The sequence below is a fragment of the Lepidochelys olivacea genome, assembly GCF_965140295.1.
Source record: "Lepidochelys olivacea isolate rLepOli2 genome assembly, chromosome: 13".
NCBI classification, from domain to species: Eukaryota; Metazoa; Chordata; order Testudines; family Cheloniidae; genus Lepidochelys; species Lepidochelys olivacea.
In genome coordinates, this window is record NC_140423.1 from 38,894,585 (window position 1) to 38,912,144 (window position 17,560).

Here is a 17,560-nt window from a genome sequence, read left to right on the forward strand (position 1 = left end):
GAGTCTCATTTGATCCACCGTTTAACTTGCAACTTACACGGGAATTGTGTGTTTGATCGAAAATAAAAGGAGTTAAGAATTGGTGGCTGCATTTCAGGGTGGTTTGGGGGATTTAACCAAGGAGAACGGTACCCACTGTATGTCCCAGCCCCCCGGTGTCTCTCTACACATCCGTCCATTCTCAGACACGCACATTTCTTTCTTTCTTTCTTTCTTTCTTTCTTTCTTTCTTTCTTTCTTTCTTTCTTTCTTTCTTTCTTTCTTTCTTTCTTTCTTGGCTGATCAGTGGTATTCCCTGCCCCAGAGATCTCCCCTTAGTGCCCCTCAGTCCCAGCTCTCTGGGTTCGTAGCTAGGCCCCCGTCTCCCATTGGGGCCAGTGCAGCGGGCATCCTTCATTTTATTCTCCATGCCGGAAGGCGCCCCCTACAGACACGACATGACCCTCTGGAGGGTGTCAGGGGTCCCTGAAAGTCGGGGATGGAGGTTGTGAATGAGATGGAGCCTGATTTGTATATTTATTTATTTATTTATTGTCTTTCAGTGCACACAACAAAAGTCACACCCACACACACACCACACACAAAAATCCCAATGAAGAGCTAAATATGCAACATACAGCACGACAGACACAACTCTGGCTATGGTCCTGCCCCAGGGCGGGGGGCTGGCTGGCGCAGGGGGTGGGGAAGGGTATATGGGGCCTTTCCGCTCTAGGGGGCGCTGGCTCTGATCCAGTCCTAGAGCAGGGGGTGTTGGGCTCAGGAGGGTGGGAAGTGGGACTCGGGTTGTTTCCTCGCTAGGGGCTCTGGTTCCCTGCATGGTACGAGTTGTCCGGTCTCAGTCCAGCTCCCAGCGGGGCAGCGTCCCCAGTGGCTGAGGGCGGATTAGGCCATGTGGGGTGAGCTCCTCGCTCCCCCCAGGGGGTCTCCCAGAGGCACAGCAGTGGTGGGGGGCAGCTGTGGGACTCAGGGTGGTGTCACCAATAGAGCCGGGAGTCCCGGCCCCTTGTCTCCAGGTGGACGGGGGCAGCGGCCCCTACACCACGCGCTGGACAGCGTTCTTGTACTCGGGGCCCCTCGCACGCCTCAGCTGCACCACGGTGGAGAACAGCCACTTCACCTGCAGGGGGGCAGAGAGAGCAAGGGTGAGAGGGGTCAGGGCTGGGGGAGCTGCTCGGCCTGTCTGTCTGTGTCATCCCTTCCTGCTTTTATGTCTGTGTCTCATTCACTCTGTCTCTCTTATTCACCTATTCTTCTTTCTCTTTCCTTCTTCTGTTCTTTCTTTCCCTTCCAAGCTGCCCTCTACTGAGCTAAACTCGTTCATTCCTTCGTTCCTATGTTCTCTCTCTCACCTTGAACAGGGTCACGGTGGCACTGTAGCAGACGCTCAAGAGGAAGAGGGTTATAAAGACTGAGAGGCTGGACCAGAGGCCATCAAGCTCTTCATCTCCGTCATCGCTGCAAAACTCACCCGACATGATCATCTCTGTTTGGGGGAGAGAAAGAGACATCAACTCCGACTCAGCCACTGTGACAGAGAGAGCTCGGACTCTGCATCCAACATCAATCCGCCTATCCCCTTCTCATCCTTCCATCCCTCCACCATTCCCTCTCTAGACATATCCAGCCATCCTAAACCACACACCCCTCCACCCATCCATCTCTAGACCGACCCCGCCATCCATCCATCCATCCATCCATCCATCCATCCATCCATAGCGATGTCCTGCCCACCTATCTGTGTTAAGATACAACCATCCATCCATCCCTCCATACACTCCCATACAGCCCTCACCCGACCCATCCATGACCACACACCCCTCCTCCATCCATCTCTAGATACAACCATCCATCCATCCCCACCCACCGCCTACCTATCCATCTCTAGATGCAACCATCCGTCCATCTCTGGATGCAACCATCCATCCATGACCACACACCCCTCCACCCATCCATCTCTAGAAACAACCATCCATCCATCCATCCATCCATCCATCCCCACCCACCCCTCTACCCATCCATTTCCAGATACAACCATCCATCCATCTTTAGATGCAACCATCCATTCATGACCACTCACCCCTCCACCCATCCATATCTAGATGCAACCATCCATCCATCCCCATCCACCCCCTACCTATCCATCTCTAGATACAACCATCCGTCCATCTCTAGATGCAACCATCCATCCATGACCACACACCCCGCCACCCATCCATCTCTAGAAACAACCATCCATCCATCCCCACCCACCCCTCCACCCACCCATCCATGACCACACACGCCTCCACCCATCCATCCCTATACACAACTGTCCATTCATCCAACCATCCATTCCACACATCTTCACTCACTCTCTCCATTTTCACACATTCTCCATCCCTCCATTCCCACAAGCGAGGTGGCTCAGGATCCCTTAGAGTGTGTGTGAGGTGCTGGGATGCAGCAGCGACGGGGGAGCCCCCTAAAGACCAGGATGGATGGATTTCATGTGTGTTCCTCTATGACGCTGATCCCAATGTACCTAACAGTCAGGAGTCGCTTCAGATGGAACACAGCCGCCTCCGGGGCTGTTTATTTAGGGCTCCCTTGGGTGGCACTGGGATGGTGGCATCTGGTGGCTGTTCATAGGGGGCTCTCTCGGCCGGCACAGAGATGTGGCCCCCTTTGGTGTGGGACACAGGGGCTGTTTAGATAGGGACCCCTTGTCTAAATGCCAAGCTGTAGCTGATATGGGGGCTGCGGAACAGTGTCGCTTTGAGGAACAGAGCCATGAGTAATTTATGATGGGGAGGCTCAGGATCTCTCAGAGGAAAGATGGTGCCCCCTGCAGGATGGCGCCCCCTAGCACAGCAGTGGGGGCATTGAGGTCATCTCTGACTGTGGGGGGAGAACCCTCCATACTGAGCCCACTGCCATGCTCCCTGCAGGTGTGCATGGCTTCTGGATGACGCAGGTCTCATTCCCTACGTAAAGGGGGATCCAAGGATTTGGTTGGAGTTGGTAGCTGCTTCTTAGAGACGGGTGAGATATCCCCATATAAACTGACCCCCGCATACCCCACCCAAGCGTCAGACATGTCTCAGTGCTCGGTGAGGGGTCCGTGTATAAACAGCCCCCATGTTCCATCCCAGAGGGGAAGCAACTCAGCACGGGGTGAGGGATTCCTGTAACACCTGTCCCAGAGACGGCTGCATCTTAGAGCTGGCTGAGAGTGGAGGGAGAGCAGGCTGTGTGGCTGCTTCTGGGTGCATGTTTGTGTCTCTCTGTGTTGTGTGTCTCTGTGTGTACAAACATCACCGCCCAGGCGGGAGGGTCTCTGGGTCATGCCATGTTACATGTGTGTCCATCTGTACCAGATTGAGCTCTCTCTCTTTCTCTCTCTCTCTCTCAGCAACCACTGCAGTCTCCTACTTTGTGTGCCCCTCCCTGCTAGCAACTGCACGGCCCCAGGAGAACAGCCCTCACACTGCTGCTGCTGGCTACGCACCCTTTAGCACCATGCGTGGAGCTCTGTCCTCGGCACTGGTGTGTTCGAGCCCTGCGCTCGCCCATCCAGCCCTGGGGCCGACACACACACACACATGTGCGTGTATGTGTGTGGGTGCCCTGTTGGGGCTAGGTAGGAGACAGGGCTCGTGTGTGGGGCCATAGAGGAGTCTGCCTCCTCTGTGCCACCCCACTGCCTGGGCCCCCTATGTCACCGGAGCTCGTGAGACTTTAGCTGAGCCCTTGCTTAGTGTCTGCTTCAGATAACAGCCCTACTGCTGGTGCTGCTTTGCGAGCACTGGGTGCCAGGAGCTGATCCCTGGTGCGGGGTGTTCGCTGTCTGTTGTTCTACCACCCCCTCCCCAGCTGCCACAGAGGGTCGGGGGTGGAGGGAGACCCCTTAGCCTCCTAGCCAGCGGGGGAGGTGTGTTTAGGGGTCGGGGAATTTGAATTGCCCTTCCTCCACTGATTCTGTCTGGAAACTCTCCCTGCTCCTCTCTGGGGTGGGATGGGATGTGGGGTAAATGCTGACCCTGACACAATGCCCCTCTGGGCATGCACAGGTTCTAGCCTAGAGGACCTTGCCTCAGTGGGATCCTAGGGATTGCTTAGCCATCCATCCATCCTTCTTCATCCATAACCATCATCTACCCATCCCTCCTGATCTGTACCATCCATCCATCCTTGCTCATCGCTCACCATCCATCCACCCTCATCTGTATCTTCCATCCACCCACACTGATCTGTACCCATCCATCCATTCTTGTTCCTAACCATCCATCCATCCAATGTCCTGTCTGTCTGTCCATCCATCCTCATCCCTCACCATCCATCCCTGCAACCCCATCCACTTATCTAGCTATCCCTTTCAGTATTCATCCACCCCTATCCCTCCATCACCATTGGTACCCATTGACACTAATCCATTCATTGCCATCCATCCTTTCCCAAATATATGTAGTCAGCCATTATCATATTTACCCATCCTTTCATCTCCATCTATCACTCACTCACTATGGGTAACAACCCATTCATCCATCCACCTGCCCATCCCCATCGGTACCAGTCCAGTGCCATATGTAACTACCAATCCATTGACATTCATTTATACATCCATTCATCCCCATCTCCTCCTGTCCATCTATGACAGTCCATCTATTTATCCATCCATCAATCCTTCAGAAAGTGTACCCATCCGACATTCACCATCCATCCATCTATACCCCCCCACGCACCCCTCTATCCATCCGTCCACCCATCTGCGGATCCCCATACACTTTTTCTATCCCTCGGAATCTGTTTATCCATTGGCATCCACCCTCTTTGAGCCATCCAACCATCATTCCCTGAGTGCAGTGCAGTCTAGTTGCAGGCACACTGGCTGGGCCATTCAGGACACCTGGATTCTGTTTCTAGCTCTGTCATTGACATGCTCGGTGATTTTGGGCAGGTCCCTTCCACTCTTGGTACCTCTGTTTCTCCTCCTCCTCTTTCTGTATTTAGGTTGTAAGAAAGACTATCTCCCACTGTCTGTGCCGTGCCCATCCCAACAGGGTCCTGGTCTCAGTTGGGGGTATAGGAGTTAATTTAATCCAAATAATGATCTTTCTATTTCTCTCCTCCTCCTTGTGATATCTCTTGGTGATATCTCCTGCCCCCTGAAGTATGTATCCGTCTAATCATCTCTTTGAACACCTGGCCTTCCAACTGAGATTGGCTTGAATGTGTCTGTTCCTCTGCAGTATGTCCGTGTGTATATGTGTAACCGTGCATCTACCCCCCTCTCCATCACTGTTTCCATGCTGTGTCTGTACTCATGCATGTATTCATCCTTCCTTACATGGCATGGACCCACATATCTACCTACCTTCCTTCCATGGCATCTACTCATCTTTCCTTTCATGGAATCTACCCATGTATCTATGTATCCATCCATGGCATAAATGTATCCACCCATACAGGATCTGGGTATTAGCACCCCCAGCCTTATAGCATCTCGGTTTCTCCCAGCCTGCAACTTGGGACCTCGTCCACCTTGGGCGACCTGCAGTTTTCACCCAGTGACACCACAACAAGGAGACCTGGGGGTGAGCTCAGACTAGTTCCGTTTATTCACTTGTCGTCACTGAGGGCACACAGATTATTTACAGGAAACTTTACTGGACAATGCTACTAGTGGGGCTGGGAGGAGACGTCTTCATTTACCAGAGACTTTGCTGATGCTGCGTTGGGTGAACTTCATCTGCAGGGCTTCGTGGATGACCATGCAGGTGTAGGTGTCCCCGCTGTTCCAGCTGTCCTTGCTGACTTTCAGTTTGCTGTAGAGGAAGAAGTTCGAGTCGCCATCTTTGTCCTTCATGGGCGGAGTGGTGATGTTGTCAGGCTCCTTTTCACCTTCATGGTTCTTCATCCACTGCACCGAGATGTCCTCAGGGAAGAAGCCCCGCACCAGGCAGGTGAGGCTGACGGAGTCTCCTTTGCTCCTTAGCTCCTCGTTGTGGGGGCGCAGGAGGTAGACACCGGGGGTGGAGTGCTTTCCTTCGGTGGATGGGGATGGAGGACACAGATGAGCCAAGCACATTACTCACCTGGGGCACATGGGGATAAGGATGGTGTGTGTGTGTGTGTGTGTGTGTGTGTGTGTGTAGGATGGTAGGAACATCCCCTCTCTCCTTCAGGATGGAGGGGCTGGGGACTGGGAGCTGGTATCTCTGGAGCACAATTTGAGGGTGTGGATTTGGGGATGGAAAGGGACTCAGGGGCAGGATCCCAGGTTTTTGGGGGTTGGGGCTTCCTCTTAAGGAGCATCCCCCCCTGCTGGGGGTGGGGATAGGGGAGTCTTTCCCCTTAGGGACCCTGAGCTCCTCTTACCTGGCTTCTTGGAGATGGATTTGATGAGAGGCGAGGGTAGATCTGAGTGCTCCACTTTGCAGGTGAAGGTCTCTCCATCCTCCCAGTCGCGGGTGAAGATGGGCATGGACCTGGAGGCGGTGAAGGTGCCGTTGAAGTGCTCATTGAGGGTCAGGATATCAGGGCTAATGGACTCTGGCTTCTCCCGGGACCAGACCACCCGGAGGCCGGAGTCGCTCGGCAGGTTGACCACCAGGCAGGTGAGCATGGGTCTCTGGGTCACGTACAGGGCGGTGGGGGATGGGGGCACCAGGAAGACTTGGATGTTGCTGGAAGATGTTGTTTCTTCTGGGGATGGGAGAGCCTGGGTCAGCCACTACGCTGGGTCTCCCCTGCCCAAGCCCATCCTAGTCTCCTCTCATGCCCTGTCCCCTAAAAAGCCCATCCCAGTCTCCCCCCACCACTCCTCTCCTGCCTCGAGCCCAGCCTGGTGCCCCCTCCCCTTCCTAGGCAGCCTGGCCCCGCTCAGTGTCACCTCTGCACTTGTGGGCGTGGTCCTGCTTTTTGCTCCCAGTGCCCGGGTGGTACACCTGGCAGGTGTACGTCTTGCCCTCCAGCCACTCGTCCTGGGAGACACTGGCATTACTGCGCGTCCTGAAGGTGGGGCCATCAGCGTCCTTCTTGGCAGAGTCGGTGTCACCAGAAAGTTGCCCGGGCTTGCCGTCCACCAGCCATTCCACCGTCAAAGGCTTGGGGTAGAAGCCGGAGATGAAGCACACCAGCTGGATGGCACCTGGCTTGCTGTTGCAGGAGGAGTGGAGGACGTGCACCTCGGGTTCAATGGGGATGGGCTCTGGGAGAAGGGTGGCAGGGGTTAGTTGTTGTACAGACCCCTCCTGGGCCGCCCTCACTCCCTGCAGCACAGTGCCCCCTACTAAGCCCCAGCACCCTGTTGTCCACAGCATGGCGCCCCTTACTGAGCCCTGACTCCCTGCAGCACTGGGCTCCCTACTGAGCCCTCTGCCCCTTTCCCTGCATTGCAGCACCCATCGCTTCTCTTTGCATGGTCTCTCTTTTCGTCCCTCCACCCTTTGGTGCGTGGTCTCTCTCTTTCCATACCCAACACTATCTACCTGTCCCTATTCACTCCCATCTCTCTGTGGTGTCTCTCTCTCTCCATCTCTCCTCCCACAGTGGTGACTCCCTTGGCTCACAGCGCCGGCAGGCTCCCATCCTCTCTCCCTGCACCAGTCACCAGATCAGGGACCTGAGAGAGCCCCAACCCCTGCCCTTCCCCCCCGGGCTGCGCCGCGCTGTCCCTACTTGGGATTTCCTTGGAGATGCTGGAGCTGGTGGGCCGGTGTTGTACGTTGCAGCTATAGGTGTTAGACTTCCAGCTGCTGGACGGGACGGTGACCTGGCTGCTGAGCGCGTAGAGGCCGCTGGAAGGTTGCAGCAGGGAGGGATAGGTCTTCACGCCCGAGGGGGCGACGCTTGGGCTCCACGTCATGGTGAGCGGCTCGGGGAAGTATCCTTTGGCCAGGCAGCCGAAGGTGACCTGGGGGGTGTCGTTGCCGGTGCAGGAGGTCAGGGGGAAGACAGACGGGGCCGTGGGGCTGACTGCAAAGGGAGAGAGAGCGAGGCCATGAGACGCAGCCCCTACCCCGCTCCATGCAGCACGGGGGCCCTAGCGTGGCCCTGGGCCCAGCACTCAATGCCGGGGGAGAGTGTCCCCTAACGGAGCCCCACCCTGCTCCATTCAGCACAGCAGACAGCTTGTGGTGACACTGATGTGTGTAAGTGGGTGCCTGAGAGAGGCTGCCCCCGTCTTCCCGGCGGAGTCACAGAGTGACCAGGAGCAGGGCCCCCAATTTAACTTGTGCTGCACAGACCCCGTTGTACTAGTGATTTTAGTTTGGGTAAATGTTATATTCTCATTAGGTTCCTAGGCGGAACCTAGGGGCCAAAGAACCTAGGTTCTTTGGCCTCTACTGGCTCGTAAGCATTTCTATGGCTCAAACGCACATTGTTAGATATCCCCAATGAGTTCCCAGGACATTGCAGGAAAGACTGGGGCTGTACAAGTCAACCCAGGATATATGGGCCCTTTGGGTTAGACTTCGGGTTATCATTATACATAGGGGAGGAGGATTAAGAGTTAGGGTTAGGTGCTGGGGTTAAGGGCTAGAGGTTGGTGGGGTAGAATTAAGGGTGATGGTTTAATGGTTTGGGTCAAATACCTTTCCACTCACAAGTTCAATATTTGTTGTGTTATGATTGGATTTCTAGCCAATCTTGTAGTCATTCAACCATCAGATTCCTACCGGGTCTGATGCCATTTCTCAGAGGGAGTTAGTGAAACTCTTGGTTCCTAACCCAAGGGACTAATTTGCAAGTTCTGATAGTTCTTGTTTTGGGATGAAAAGAAAAGGAGTACTTGTGGCACCTTAGAGACTAACCAATTTATTTGAGCATGAGCTTTCGTGAGCTACAGCTCACTTCATCGGATGCATACTGTGGAAACTGCAGAAGACATTATATACACAGAGACCATGAAACAATACCTCCTCCCACCCCACTCTCCTGCTAGTAATAGCTTATCTAAAGTGATCATCAAGTTGGGCCATTTCCAGCACAAATCCAGGTTTTCTCACCCTCCGCCCCCCGCCACACAGACTCACTCTCCTGCTGGTAATAGCCCATCCAAAGTGACCACTCTCTTTAAAATGTGTATGATAATCAAGGTGGGCTATTTCCAGCACAAATACAGGTTTTCTCACCCCCCCACCCCCTTTTTTCAAAAAAACACACACACAAAAACTCACTCTCGCTATTACCAGCAGGAGAGTGAGTTTTTGTGTGTGTGTTTTTTTTAGAAAAGAGGGTGGGGGGGGGTGAGAAAACCTGTATTTGTGCTGGAAATGGCCCACCTTGATTTTCATACACATTGTGAGGAGAGTGGTCACTTTGGATAAGCTATTACCAGCAGGAGAGTGAGTTTGTGTGTGTGGTTTTTGGAGGGCAGTGGGGGGATGAGAAAACCTGGATTTGTGCTGGAAATGGCCCACCTTGATTATCATACACATTTTAAAGAGAGTGGTCACTTTGGATGGGCTATTACCAGCAGGAGAGTGAGTTTGTGTGGCGGGGGGTGGAGGGTGAGAAAACCTGGATTTGTGCTGGAAATGGCCCAACTTGATGATCACTTTAGATAAGCTATTACCAGCAGGAGTATGCATCCGATGAAGTGAGCTGTAGCTCACAAAAGCTCATGCTCAAATAAATTGCTTAGTCTCTAAGGTGCCACAAGTACTCCTTTTCTTTTTGCGAATACAGACTAACATGGCTATTACTGTGAAACCTGTTTTGGGATGCTTGATACTAGACTGGAGACATAAAAACTATGGTGCTTAGAGGGTCAAGGTGGGGAGGTTAGGGTTAGAGCTGGGGTTATGGTTAGGGGTATAATTGGTCGTTAGTACTTGTATCACAGCAGTCTAGAAAACCCAATCTAGGATCAGGGACCCATTGCACCGGGAGCTTTAAAGAGAAATAAGAATGAGGACTCTACTGATCCCAGGACCATTGCAGCCTAAGCGATCTAAAGTCAGGGTTGCGGGGATAAGGTTGGGACGTTAGGGTTAGGGGTTGGGTTTGACGAGAGGGTCAGAGTTGAGTGTCAGAGTTAGGGAGTAGGGGCTAGAGAGCCAGGGGTCAGGTTGAGGATAGGACTATAGGGAAAGGGCAAGGATTAGGGTGTTGGGGTTAAGGAGTTGGTGCATCTGTCCATTGGGGTTAGGGTCCTGGTTAGGGAGTTAGGACAGAGTTGGGTGTCTAAGTAGTTGGGTTTAAGGTTTGGTTTAGGGTCAGAGTTCTGGGGTTAGAGTAAAAAACCTTCCCTCCCCCAAACTCAGTAGTCGACTGGTTTTCACGCCCCCTTGCTCACGACCTTTCTAGCCAGATTCCCACTCAAGAAACACTCATATTCTAACCAATTTGGATGAAGATTTTGCTGGACACTTTCCTAAACTCTACAGGAGAAATCTCCCAAGAATTTCAGTGGCCTCACTTTCTAGAAGCCCAAACTTGAGGTGCATTGGGGAGCAGTTACCGGGGTCTGCATCTCCAGTGGGCTTTAGCCCGAGACCTCAGAGCTCATCCCCCCTGGAAAGGAAGCCCAACGCGTCACCAGCTGAATGCGCTGCAAAAACGGAGCCAGCTCAACTCAAAGGCCAAATTAGGATCCTGAACTCTGAGCTGTTGCCCGAACAGGGGCTGCCAGTTACGTCCAGCCCCAGGCAGCCAAGCTGACATCTAGCTGTGCTGGGAACTCCCCACGCTCGGCCCTCAGCATGGAGCATGAGCACAGAGCTGGTGGAGGGAGGCTGGGACGGCTCAGAGAGACATGTTCCCACACTCGGTGAGTTTAGGGTTTTACCTCTGACAAGGGACATGCAAAGGGAAATTTATGCCCCAGTTTAGAAAGTTTTTGGTTTCAGATATTTGCGACTGGGCTAAAGAGAGGAGACAACAAAAGTCCCTTAGAAACAATTCAGCTGTTCCCCCAAACCTCTAGTTTCAGCCCCCCAACCCTGAGCACCCCATGTCTGCTTATGTCCCTGAGTCCTGACCCCCATCCTCCTGCTAGCCCAGCCCTGCCCCCCACAACTCTGCCAGTGCCCCTCACTCCTGACCTGCAGCCCCTGCTAGCCCAGCCCTGGGCTCCCCCCAGGCCTGCCGGAGCCCCTCACTCCCAACACACAGCCGCCTGCTATCGCAGCCCTGGCTCCCCCCAGCTCTGCTGGTGCCCCTAACTCCCAACCTGTAGCCCCTGCTACCCCAGCCCAGCCCCGCCCCGGCCTTGCCTCTGCCCCTCACTCCCGACCCACAGCCCCTGCCAGCACAGCCCTGGGCTCCCCCACAGCCCTGCCGGTGCCCCTCACTCCTGATGTGCAGCCCCTTCTAGCCCAGCTCTGGACCCCTTTCAAAGCTGTTATCCCAGCTTATAGGTGGAGTGTGAGATAAGCACCTCTGTTCCCCTGTCTCTGTGGGGGGCTGGGGGCACAGCGCTGCCTATGTTACCCATCCCGACCTCCCCAGCATATCCAGGCTCTGCAGGGGAGCCATGTTCTGCACCCTGCCCTGGTTTTGGGTCCACACAGGGGGATGTACCCCACTGCCCTTCATAGGTGAGAACAGAGCACAACACTCCTGGCTCCCAGTCCCCCCGCTCTAAGTCACTAGACCCCACAGCCCTCCCAGAGCTGAGGAGAGAACCCAGGAGTCCTGGCTCCCAGCCCCCTACTCTAATCTACTCCCCTCCCAGAACTGAGGAGAGAACCCAGGAGTCCTGGCTCCCAGCCCCCCTACTCTAATCTACTCCCCTCCCAGAACTGAGGCGAGAACCCAGGAGTCCTGGCTTCCAGCCCCCACTGCGCTACCCACTTGTCCCAGCTCCCCTCCCAGAGCTGGGGATAGAACCCAGAAGTCCTGGCTTCCAGAACCACTCCAGTTCTAACCACCAGACCCCACTGCCCTCCCAGAGTTGGGGAGAGAACCCAGGAGTCCTGCTCCCCTCTCTTCAAAGTTTTCTTCCCTAAAGGTGCTCACTCTGATAGGGTTAAAACACCCCCTGTACTCACCCCAATAGCAGCCGCTTTCCTCTAATTTACTCACCAAATTATCAGCCATGGTGGGTTGCAGCCCGGCCCTGGAGACCGGGGGGTTCTGTCCATGTGTCCCACTGTGGTCTGTGTCATTTGGATTGTTCATCTGAGGTTTCTTTGCCTGTCGGACATCCCCTCTTCTTCCCCCACAATGGTCATCAAAGATAATTATAGGTTGTTATCTATCAGTGACGCCCACTCAGGAGCTTTTAGTGTTGAAGCTGGTGAGAAGGTGTGAAAATTGGATTGGATGGGGCGAGTGCTGGCGTGAAAAAACAACTTTCACTTGTCTCAACTTCCCCTTTTTGGCCCATATTGGTTGTTTGTTGGTTTTCACCAGAGATTCAGTCATGAAGCCTGCAGAGCGCAGAAAAGATTGAAGTCTCTGGTGTGTGTGTGGGGGGGTGTCTTTTAGAGAACCTGCCATGGGGGGGCGTGTGTGTGAAAAAACCGACTTTACTGCTGTCCTGGAGCTGGGGATAGAACCCAGGAGTTCTGGCTCCCAGCCCCCCCATTCTAAGCCACAAGACCCCACTCCTCTCGTAGGTCTGGGGATAGACTGATCCTGGAAAGGGAAGGGTAGTGAGATAATAGCTATTCAAATGTTTCCTTTCAGCGCATCTCTCTGTATGCATCACAAGCTCTTCAAGGAGTGAGTGATCTAGTGGGTTTGTGTGTGTATGGGGGTTGGGAGCCAGGGCTCCTGGGTTCTCTCTAGGACTCTGGGAAGGAGTGGGGTCTGGTGGAATAGAGAGGGGAGCAGGCTGACAGCCAGGGCTCCTGGCTCTGTAGAGCCCCCTATGAGGTTGGAGTCCCACCATTCTTTGGGTTTAGGATTCTCAGTTCTTAACGTCCTGACTTGCCTTTCTCTCTGACAGAGCACAGGGATTTGTGCTGGAAATCACTTTAGATAAGCTATTACCAGCAGGACAGTGGGGTGGGAATAGGTATTGTTTCATATTCTCTGTGTATATATAAAGCCTGCTGCAGTTTCCACGATATGCATCTGAGGAAGTGAGCTGTAGCTCACGAAAGCTTATGCTCTAATAAATTGGTTAGTCTCTAAGGTGCCACAAGTCCTCCTTTTCTTTTTGCGAATACAGACTAACACGGCTGCTACTCTTACACCTGTAAAGTGACCCACCCAGCGAGGGGAACGGAGCACTTCATGCACAACACCAGCAAGTGCTTGGGTGAGGGGCTATGGCCATGCATGGCGGGGTGGGATGAAGGATTACTCAAAAACCAGCCTTGCCTAAGGGTAGGTGGGACTGTGCCCAGATCCCAGGGTGATGGGTGACTTAGAAATACAATAGTGAGATGGATACTGGGAGTGGGTGGGGAGAGGGATGGATGGATGCAGTGATAGATATGGTGGTTGGATGGATAGAGAGATAGATCCTGTGGCTAGAAGGATGAATGACTGGAAGGAAAGATGGATATGATGGTTGGATAGAAAGATAGGTATGATGGATGGATGGAGTGAGAAAGGGGATGTATATATGTGAATAATTATTAATAAATAGATGGAGCCATAGATGTTGCACAGGAAAGTGTAGATGGAGAGGCAGAAAGGGATTGTTAGATAGCTAGAAAGAGGCTTTTTTTTCAATAGTTTCTCTCTTCCTTCCTTCTAACATCCCATGAAATTGAGGGATCACAAAATTAGGGGAATGACAGTATCTCTCTAATCTTCTGTAACACCCATCACTGTAGTATCCTTCATGGCCCAGGGAATTCATGGAGTCTTCTGCTCTTCTTTCCCTATTGAGATGAGTCCTTTGTATTTCCTCAGCCTGTCTCAGTAACTCAGTGGCTCCATCCGTCTATGTCACCGAGCCGTCCTACGATGACCTGATTGGGGAGACAGCCCGTGTGACGTGCTTGGTGCTGGGCTATATCTTGGTAGATGTTCAGGTGGCTTGGGAAGTGGATGGGAAAGCCAGCTCTGAGGTGGAGACAGGAGCCCCGGAACAAGCCAATGGGACTCAGAGCATCACCAGCACCCACAAAATAACCTTGGAGCAATGGAAGAGCAGGACCAACTTCACTTGCAAAGTGAAACTTCCTTGTTTTGGAGAAGTCACCCAGGATATGCCACTCATGGACACGAGTGAGTATGTCTGTGTTTAAGTCCTGACTCCCTTTGCAAACTCAGCCAAAATCACTTTACTCTTGCTCTGTGCCTGAGCCTGCAAAGTGGGGATAAAGCTCCTTGGTTTCTTTCAGCCAGTGTCTGTTTCTGGAACGGAGCTCTCTTTCACGTCCGTACATCACCTAGCGGGAGGGGGTTGCAGTCTCGGTTTGAGCCAGTAGACCCCACCACAATAATAGTAATGGTGAAGGTTTTCAGACCAGCTTTGGCCATGGAAAATGAAGCCCTTGCAATTCACTAGAATCCATTAGGGTGGTGAGGAAATAGAGGAGGATCCATAAAAGTTAGATTCATTGAGTCTGAGGCCAGAAGGGATCATTCGGTCATCTAGTCAGACCTCATGTTTCCCTGGCCAGAGTATTTCACCTATTTACCCCTTTATCAAGTCCAGTAACATGTCTTTGACTAAAGCTTCATCTAGAGACACATCCCGTTTTGATTGGAACCCCTCAAGGGATGGAGAATTCACCACTTCCCTTGATAGTTTGTTCTGATGGTTTTCTTCCAATATTGTTGCCTTACAATGAATTTGAATGTGACTGGTTTCACTTTCCGGCCATTGGTTCCTGTTCTGCCTTTTCTGCTAGATTAAAGAACTTTTTAGTACCCGACAGTTTCTCTCTGGGAAGGTATTCATACACTAATCAAGTCACTTCTTCAGTTTGCCCTGAACTGAACTAATATAACTCCTTAAATCTCTCATTTACATCTGTTGAATCATCATTGAGGCTCTTCTTTGAGCCCTTTTCAATTTTTCAAACCACAAAGTTGTGAAATGGGTGCAAAGAAATCTAGAGATTTTTATAAATGTTGGGTTGCTTTCATTTGCTTTCTGGTTGGTGAGCCGGGAAGCTAAAGGGAGTGTGTGGGGATCATGTTTTCAAACTTTTCTTTGCAGTCAGTGGGGACAGACCCTTCCTTTTTTGATTAAATGAAAGCTGAGATTCCCTGGCCATCGCATGAGCTGTGGATTTAAGGAAAAACAGCAAATACCATAATAAATATGGCCAAGGTTGGTCACCCCTCACATGTTCGACTGAGGGACTCAGTGGAGACATAGTCCATCTCCGGGAGAGAAATTAGCTTCATATCACATCTCTGTCCCTTCCAGCCTACCCTGCCCATGAGCCTACGGTCTCAGCCAGTGTCTCCTGCCCGGACCCAGAGGAAACTCCAGGGAAGAGAGATTCCCACACGTTCCTCTGCGACGTCACTGGATTGTTCCCAGCAGACATCAGTTTCCGCTGGGAGCACAACGGCTCCATAGTTCCTGCCTCCCAGTACAGCAGTGGCCCCATCGTCAGATCTGGCCAGGCCTACTCCGCTCAGAGCATCTTGAGAGTCCCCAGGCCCAAGGGGGAAGGAGAAGTGGGGCCCCAGTATTTCTGCCTGGTGTGGCACATGACGCTGAATGAAACCTTGAAGGTCAAGGTGAAGGCAGGGAATTGTGAGTTGAAGCTTCCAAAGGGCGATGAGAGGGTTGTTCATCCCAATATGGTCAAGGCCCCCATTACCCCCAGGGGCGAGTGAGGGAGCTAGCACCAGTTCAGGCTTCAATGCTGGGGTTTCCAAAGGGATTCACGCTCTCAACTCCCACATCGGCTTGCAGTGAGAGTTGTGGTCTCAACCCCTGAGGGACCTTGGGAGACCAGCAGCCAGAATATCACTGCGGTAAAATATAATCAGCACCTTCTGCCTGTGTAGTGGGGAGGAGTTTCGGGGATGCAAGTTGTATCCTGAGCTCTGGATGTGGGATCTAGTACTTCCAGCAGGGGGCTGAGAGCCAGGACTCCTGGGTTCTATCCCCAGCTCTGGGAGGGGAGTAGTGTCTAGTGATTACAGCATGGGGGAAAGGAGTCAGGAATTACCATGGGCAGGTCATTTCTCCTCTCTGTGTCCCAGCTGCCATCTCTGTCATCTTCATTGAGCTCATGAATTTCAGGCTGGAAGGACCCTGAGTTGAGCAAACATGGCAGGTCTGTCCCCTGCCATGTTTTCCACAATGGGGCTTTCTCCCATCGGAGCCATAGACCTTCAGATCTGCTCATGGGACCCAGAGACCCAAATAATAATAATTGGACCCAGGAATCGCAATCCCTGGGTGTGTTGGAAAACCTCAGCCGCCGTTCCCGACACCACATGAGATGAGGGTCCTTCCCCTTCCCTCAGGGAACCCAGTGCCCTATTTCCCACCCCAATGACCCTCGGCCCCTTCCCAAAACAGCCCCTGGGCTTTGCACCCCTGAGACAGAGGCACTTAGTTATCAGCTGGTGCCTCTTGAGTATTCACTCATCTCAGGCCTCAACGCTGCCTCCTGCCCCCAACCAGGTGGCAGAAACTGTAATCAACATCCTCTGGAGGTCTTTCTCCTTCCCCCTTCCCTGGAGGATCTCTACATAGGGCAGAACGCCACCATCAGTTGTTTGGTGAGTAGCATGGAGACCCCCGGAAGCCTGGAGGTCTCCTGGAACCGGGGTAGCGGGGGCCCATTGGCCATGGTCTCCAGGGAGCCGGTGCTGCAGGAAAATGGCACCTACAGTGCAACCAGCATCCTGCGGGTGTGCGTGGAGGAGTGGCAGGCGGGGGAGGAGTTCACCTGCACAGTGAAGCACCCAGACATCCCATCGGCCATTGTCAAGAGCATCCACAAGATTCATGGTAAGAACCCTCCTTTCCCCCGTAGGGGCTGCTAGCTCCAAGCTGGCTGGCTCAGGGTGTGGGGAATGGGACCCAGGTCCTTTCGTCTCCAGGGGGTGCTAGCTCTGATCTGGCATCAGGTCAGTGAGACTAGGCATTACACATTTGTGGGTGGGATGAAATGTGCAAATTTATGAGACAGAAGGGGACGGAGCGTCCGGACTCCTGGTTTCTTTTTCCAGCTCTGGGAGTAGAGTGAGGGGTGGGGTCCAGTGGGTTATAGCAGGGGGGGTTGTGTGGGGGATGGCAGCCAGGACTCCTGGTTCTCATCCCCCACAATTAACCCTTTGGTGTTTCCTTGTTGCAGCGGTCTCTCCCCGTAACCCTTCTGTCTACATCTTCCCTCCTCACGCTGAGGAGCTGGCTCTCCGGGAATCGGCCACCATCACCTGCCTGGCCTCCGGCTTCCGGCCCAGAGCCGTCTTGGTGACATGGACCCAGCAGGACCGGCCCGTGCCCCAGGAAGCCTACACCAACATCGGCCCCGTCCGGGAGGCCGGGAAGGAGGAGCGCTACTTCATCTACAGCAAGCTCAATGTCTTGGCATCTGAATGGGGACGGGGGGACACGTACGCCTGCGTGGTGGGGCATGAGGGTCTGCCCATGACCTTCATCCACCGGAGCGTGGACAAAGCCTCCGGTAAACCCACCGCCGTCAATGTCTCTGTGATCTTGTCCGATACCGACGTCACCTGCTACTGA

At 53.2% G+C, this 17,560-nt stretch overlaps 2 gene segments (V, D, J or C); one reads left to right on the forward strand and one right to left on the reverse strand.

The window, feature by feature from the left end:
• Window positions 1-1,036: 1,036 nt before the first annotated feature.
• LOC311529936 (immunoglobulin heavy constant gamma 2-like) lies at window positions 1,037-12,030 on the reverse strand. The segment is given in 7 exons: window positions 11,982-12,030; window positions 7,663-7,959; window positions 6,875-7,192; window positions 6,361-6,687; window positions 5,695-6,027; window positions 1,353-1,486; window positions 1,037-1,120 (listed from the first exon to the last, which is right to left on the reverse strand).
• A 126-nt stretch (window positions 12,031-12,156) lies between these two features.
• Window positions 12,157-17,560, forward strand: LOC311529937 (Ig mu chain C region-like). The segment is given in 5 exons: window positions 12,157-12,229; window positions 13,801-14,118; window positions 15,272-15,607; window positions 16,490-16,819; window positions 17,166-17,560.